The sequence below is a fragment of the Bubalus bubalis genome, chromosome 8, assembly GCF_019923935.1.
Source record: "Bubalus bubalis isolate 160015118507 breed Murrah chromosome 8, NDDB_SH_1, whole genome shotgun sequence".
Taxonomy (NCBI): domain Eukaryota; kingdom Metazoa; phylum Chordata; class Mammalia; order Artiodactyla; family Bovidae; genus Bubalus; species Bubalus bubalis.
In genome coordinates this window covers 70,899,974-70,906,377 of record NC_059164.1, presented here as the reverse complement: position 1 = coordinate 70,906,377, position 6,404 = coordinate 70,899,974, and positions in this window count along the sequence as shown.

Here is a 6,404-nt window from a genome sequence, read left to right as displayed (position 1 = left end):
GGGGTCGCACAGAGTCGGACACGACTGAAGCAACTTAGCAGCAGCATGTATATTATACTTTTTAAATTGTTCAAAAGTGTAAAATTATTTTATCTAAAGGGAGGGATGAAGCAGGGTGAAGAAGATGGCTTGAAAGCAAGACTGGTCTGAATCTATCTCGTATGGTTTTGCTTTTGAAATCATGGACATGTTTTCCATATTTAAAAAATAAATTCAGTGTAATAAGAAAAATGTATAGGTATATGTATTAAATGGAAATAATTAAAACTATTTTTTATCAGATGTTAAATTCTGAGATGGATGGCTAGATCAATGGATGGATGGATGGATAGACAGGTATAGACAGATGATAGATAGTTGTAGATACATTTTTTTCTCTTTTATTTTTAATTAGAGGATAATTGCTTTACAATATTGTGTTGGTTTCTGCCATATATCACCACAGATATATTTTTAAAGAGGACTCTATTCCAAGCTATTCTCTCAGGACTTGACGTAAGTATGAAAATGAACAAAACCAAGTCCTTTGAAATGATAGAATGATAATTCTAGATTTGGTCTAACAGCTTAAAAAAATCATGAATGTTAAAAGCTCAAAAGCTCAAGCTGTGTGGAAACAAAGAAGGAAGATAGCAAAAAGTGAACAGCTGGAAAAGCACTAGTTACCATCCAAAGCAAAGAGATGTACTGTGGTTAGGCACGTTCTAACCTCATGGCCTTTGGAATTGACAAAAATGTGTTAGAGAGGCTGTAACATCAAGGCAGTTGGCTCTGTGAGCTAAGCAGTAAACTAAAAAGCCAGACAGAGCCTGCATCTACTTGGCCTTGGCTGAGTCAGTTCAGAACATTTAATAATGAGTGCTGCACAACTTGGAGAAGGCAATGGCACCCCACTCCAGTACTCTTGCCTGGAAAATCCCATGGATGGAGGAGCCTGATGGGCTGCAGTCCATGGGGTCGCAAAGAGTCGGACACGACTGAGCGACTTCACTTTCACTTGTCACTTTCATGCATTGGAGAAGGAAATGGCAACCCACTCCAGTGTTCTTGCCTGGAGAATCCCAGGGACGGGGGAGCCTGGTGGGCTGCCGTCTATGGGGTCACACAGAGTCAGACACGACCGAAGCAACTTAGCAGCAGCAGCAGCAGCTGCACAACTATGCAAAGTGGTGAGTGGAAAAATAATAGTCAAGTGGTTCATAACTGTTTTTTTTGTTGTTTTATCATAAACTTCAGCAGCTCCTTCCAACTACATCATGCCCAAGATTTTCCCAAATGGTCCTAAGCTAATGGAGAGTGGCGGATAATGGGAGGAAGTCTAGATGAGAATCTTGGGGAGAGGTGAGAAATATCATTATGTGTGCAATAAGCAATCTGATTTTAATCTATAGGGAATTCTGACCCCCAATGGATCTCATTGCATAAATGGGGTCAGAAGTCTGAATGTCTTTCTAGTTTGAAAATTCACATACAGCTCTGCACCTTACTAATTTTGTGAACTCAGCCATCTCTTTAATCTCTTTGCACTTCAACTTTCCTCATCTGTAAAATGATAAGGAATCCTGTTGAGTTGTTCTAAAATTAGCTCAAATAAGGCACAAGATGTATTTAGCACAGTGTAAGGGTTTAAAATCTGCTAACATTACCATGCTACCATACTCTATTTTATCTTCATGCATTACTAACTAGAAAAAAGTAAGGAGAATGAATTAACATTTACTTACCACCTATTATATGCTAGATGACTCACTAAGCATTCAGATAGTACAGTATAATTTTTATTTATTTTATTTAATCTTTGCAAAACTTTGATTAGGTTACAAATCAGGTGGCACAAGGATTTGAGTCCATAGTTCTCTGACTCCAGGAATTATTTCCCTGTGTCTACAATAAAGCAATCATCAGGCTGAAAAGAGAACCATATCAGAGGTATAGTCTGCGACTGCCCAGAAAGCCTTAATTAGTCATTCATAAAATAGCACATACACACACTAAGAACTAAGCAAAAAGGACTTATTCTGTCTTAAAATAGACAGAGACTATGCTTGTTGGAAAATGGAGGCAGACTAGAATGGACAAAGTGTAGGCAAATTGAAGTTGGTGGCCTGTAGAACAGTGCCTGGCACAAGTGAGTGAGTGAGGACATTTAATATGGACAAAAGTTTCTTCAGTCACTATGCATCCTCTGTGTGAAGCTGAGGTCAGAATTGAGGAGGCCAGGGAAAACTAGAGGACTTAGACCAATGAACATATATGATCCAAAGCTAAGGGTCATAGAATAAAATATTAAAAGTATCCTGAAAAATCCAAGCAAGACTAACTGTTACTGTAGACATAAGAAATAGGTGAGCTCATATTGATGTTGAGAGCTCAAGGCTGGCCAGGAGTCACGGATGGAGGAGGAGGATATGAGTAAAGCATAGACCATGGCAGTTCAGACTGAGCAATGGAATAAACAGAGAGGGAAGAAAATATAGACTAAGCAGGAAGTACAGTCAGTTTTCATATGTGGATCCCAGGACAGTGACTGTTGGCCCAGAATTCTGATTTTAGATAATTAATGAAATACGAGTAGGTATTGTTTCATGAAACTTTCAATATATGTTCTGGATCACATTATAAAATGCATTTTTTACTGTGGGCTATGAAATGTGCTTTAGGGAATTGGGGACCTATTTGAAAATTATACTCCTGCTAATGGTAGTTAGGGAAATAAGCTAAATTGTTGATTAGAAAAGACCCATGGTCCAAATTTGCTTCAAGAGATAGCCATACCTTGATAAAATTACCACACCCAAGGTCTATTTTACCATTCCATGGGCAAAAGAATTTGTCATGCTGCCCACAAAGAGATGTCCAGTATCTTTTGACTGATTCACATATCAATGTGCAAAGAGAAATATGGCTGCATGAAGTTATTTTGATCATCCTCTCCTGGAGGGAAAAATATGCCTGGGTAGTTGCATGAGAACATGACTTGGTGCACCTTGAATCAGAGTAACAGTAATTAGTCTGATCATGTAAGTGGTAGTAGCATCTGGGTGTGAAAACTCTCTTGGGTAATAATAATAACAGCTAGCATTTATTGAGAGCTTACTTCATGTCAGACTTTGTACTCAATGCTTTATATCTCATTTAATCCTCACCTGAGATTTTTCACTGACGAGATACACCTGCCAAGCAGATGGCATGTTGATGTCAATTAGCCAACCTACCCCTCTTCTGAACACACGCTAACAAATTGTCTCTGTTACTCCATCTTAGCAGTCTGCTAATCCTGCTTGCTAACACTGTGTTCCCACACTTGCCTAAACAACACTCCAGAAGCCCCCATGAGGAGCACCAGTGGGCACACAAGCTGTAGAATAGCATGGAGAATGTAATCCATCTTACTCAGTGGTAAACAATTTCAGATATTTTATATGAAACAAACTGGATGTATTATGAAGCACGATGCTAAATTTGAATGAAATGTAATTTCATCCTTAAAGTAAAAATCTTGAGCTCTCTCTTTTAGGGTGGAAAACTTTTAAAATCATAGTCCAAGGGCAACACAGAGCAGCTGAATAGGCCTATATTTCCTGAATTATAATCATAAATTTGCTGCACTTCCTACAACACTGCCTGGCTCACCTCGACTGAATTGGGTTTTCAAATTTAATGAGCCCCATATTGACAATGAGCTCTGAGGTTCTGTCTGCAGTGTGACTGTTTAGTCACGTCCGACTTTTTGCAACCCTATTGGCCATAGCCTGCCAGACTTCTCTGTCCACGGGATTCCCCAGGCAATAATACTGGAGTAGGTTGTCATGCCCTCCTCCAGGAGATCTTCTGAACCCAGGAATGAAACCCGCTTCTCTTATGTCTGACGCATTGGCAGACAGGCTGTTTACCACCAGGGCCACCTGGGAAATCCAAGTTCTGTCTATAGATAGCTAATTTTATCCAGTAATTATTTTTTCAAAATTAGAATATATTTTCTTTCTCTGACTGAAAAAGGAATACAAGTGTATTGTGGAAATTTTGGAGATATAGAGGTACATAAAGAACAAATTTGTAAGTACCTTAAGCTCACCAATATGAAGGGAAGAAGATTGTTAACATTTTAACAGACAAATATTTTTGAGTATCTGCTATATGCCAGCAACTGTTCTGAATTTTGGGGCTACACTAGAGAAAGTCCTTGCCTTCAAAACATTCTACTTCTTCATTCTTGTAGATATAAATGATAGAGATAGAAATAGAGATATACAAATACAAATACACAAGTATATTTTTATAAGGCTGAGATACTATTCTTATTCTTTTATTAGGTGACTTTTTATTTAACAGCATGTTACAAACATGATTTTATTTTATTACACTTTCATCTACACCATATTAAAAGCATCACAGTAACTTAGGGACACAAACTTGCAACTTATCGTAGAATTTAGGTTGTTTTCAATTTTTCTTTCTTGTAAACATACTAAGATGAATATTTTTACAGACAAATTTTTGTGAATATCCATGATTATTTCTTTTGGATAAATTCTTTTTGGATCAACATGATCTTTTTAGATCAAAGATCATGCATGTTTTCATGACTTTTAATGCATTATCAGAAAGAGTTACACCAGCTTCTATGTTCAAAAGCAGTTTATGATCATGTCTGTTTTCTCATACCCTCAATATTACATGTTTATTATCAAAAATTTTAAACCAATTTGTAGGTGAAAATTGGTTTCTCATTTTAATAAGTTTCTTTGATTTCTCATGAGATCAAACATTCACTGGCTTCTGTAGTTCATCTTTTGTGAATTGCCTTTTCATGTCTATGCTTTGGCCATTTTTCTATTGAGATGGCTATCTTTTTTCTCTCTTATTTGTAAGAGTGTTTTCCTTTTAAATAAAGTAAATAATAAATTTTTGCCTGCCATGTGTGGTATACCTGTCTTTCGGTTTATAATTTGCATTTTAATTTATATGCTGAGTTTTTACTTTGAAGAGTTTTAAAATTTTATGTGGTTGATATGTGTTAGTCGCTCTCAGTTGTATCCTATTCTTTGCGACCCCACGGACTGTAGCTCACCAGGCTCCCCCATCCCTGGGATTTTCCAGGCAAGAATACTGGAGTGGGTTACCATTCCCTTCTCCAGGGGATCTTCCCAACCCAGGGTTTGAACCCAGGTATCCTGCATTGCAGGCAGACTCTTTACTGCCTAGCCATCAGGGTTTTATTTTATAACTTCTGCTCTGGTTTGTAGCTTAGAAAGGCCTCTCCCACCTCAATATCTATTATCTTCTCTATAATTCCAAAGGATAACATCACAAAATGTGTTGGACACATTCTGAATATCTCTCAGTTTTGAGGAAGCAATATGATCCTTCAATTTTTAGGAAAAAATTGGGGAGTGAAGGGTTACAGAGAGGAGGGGTTGGTAGTGCTTTGAGGCATGTGTGTTATTGTACCCTTTTCTTTCCAGAAAGCAACTAGACTCTAAGCCAGTGGTCTTGGGGAGGGCCCAGGAATTGGCATTTCTAACAAGTTCCAAGAGGAGGCTCTTGACTCTTCCAGTCTGTAACCATAGAACACTGGGATTCCTTAATATAACTACCAACTTTAATTGATTTACTTCATCCTTTTTCTAATCTAATAACTTTCACTAATCTGACACAGTAAGATAAATTTAAGAGTGTGAGCATATTTTCTCTGGTGTACCTGTCCCCACTCAAGACCTGACCAAATGAAAAGACCATATCCAGATGCTAGATTCCAGAAGGCCCCCGTGGCTCCCTGAACCCCTGAGATTGTCCAGAGGCCACTGGCCCAGGTTTGTTTCTGACTGAGCACTGGGAGAGGGTCCATTCTCTTCTGCTTCAGTAACTGCTTTGTAGAAACAGCTGTGGTGAATGTGATGTCTAACTGTTCACCAGGCTACAGTGTGGGGTTTTGTTTTGTTTCAGTAGCAAACCGAATTCTCTTTCCTAAGATTTATATTTGTTTTAAAACTAAAACATTATCCAAATGAGCCCTCAAAGCCAGTTGATACCACCTTGCCGCTCATGCTCAACATCTTTGTATAAATGAAGCTCCCAAGGGATTAGTCTTCTCTCCTGACTTCTCTGTGCTTCCTTGCCAAAGACTGCTTTGCCAGCCTGCTCACCTTCCCAGCCATTTCCACTATGCTTTTCTGAAATTCCTTGTTCACCACCACCACCACCCCGCCCCAAATAAGCATTTCCACCTCCTCCCATGTTTTCCCCACAGCTGGGAGTCATCCCAGACCCTTTCCTCATTCCCCACATCGAGACACAAAATCTGGAAGACCATGTCATCTCAACATCTCTCAGAGTTGTCTGTGCTTCTGATTGCTCTTGTTAGTGCCTTAATTCAAACCCTAGGGTCTACCCTTGGGAAGTCC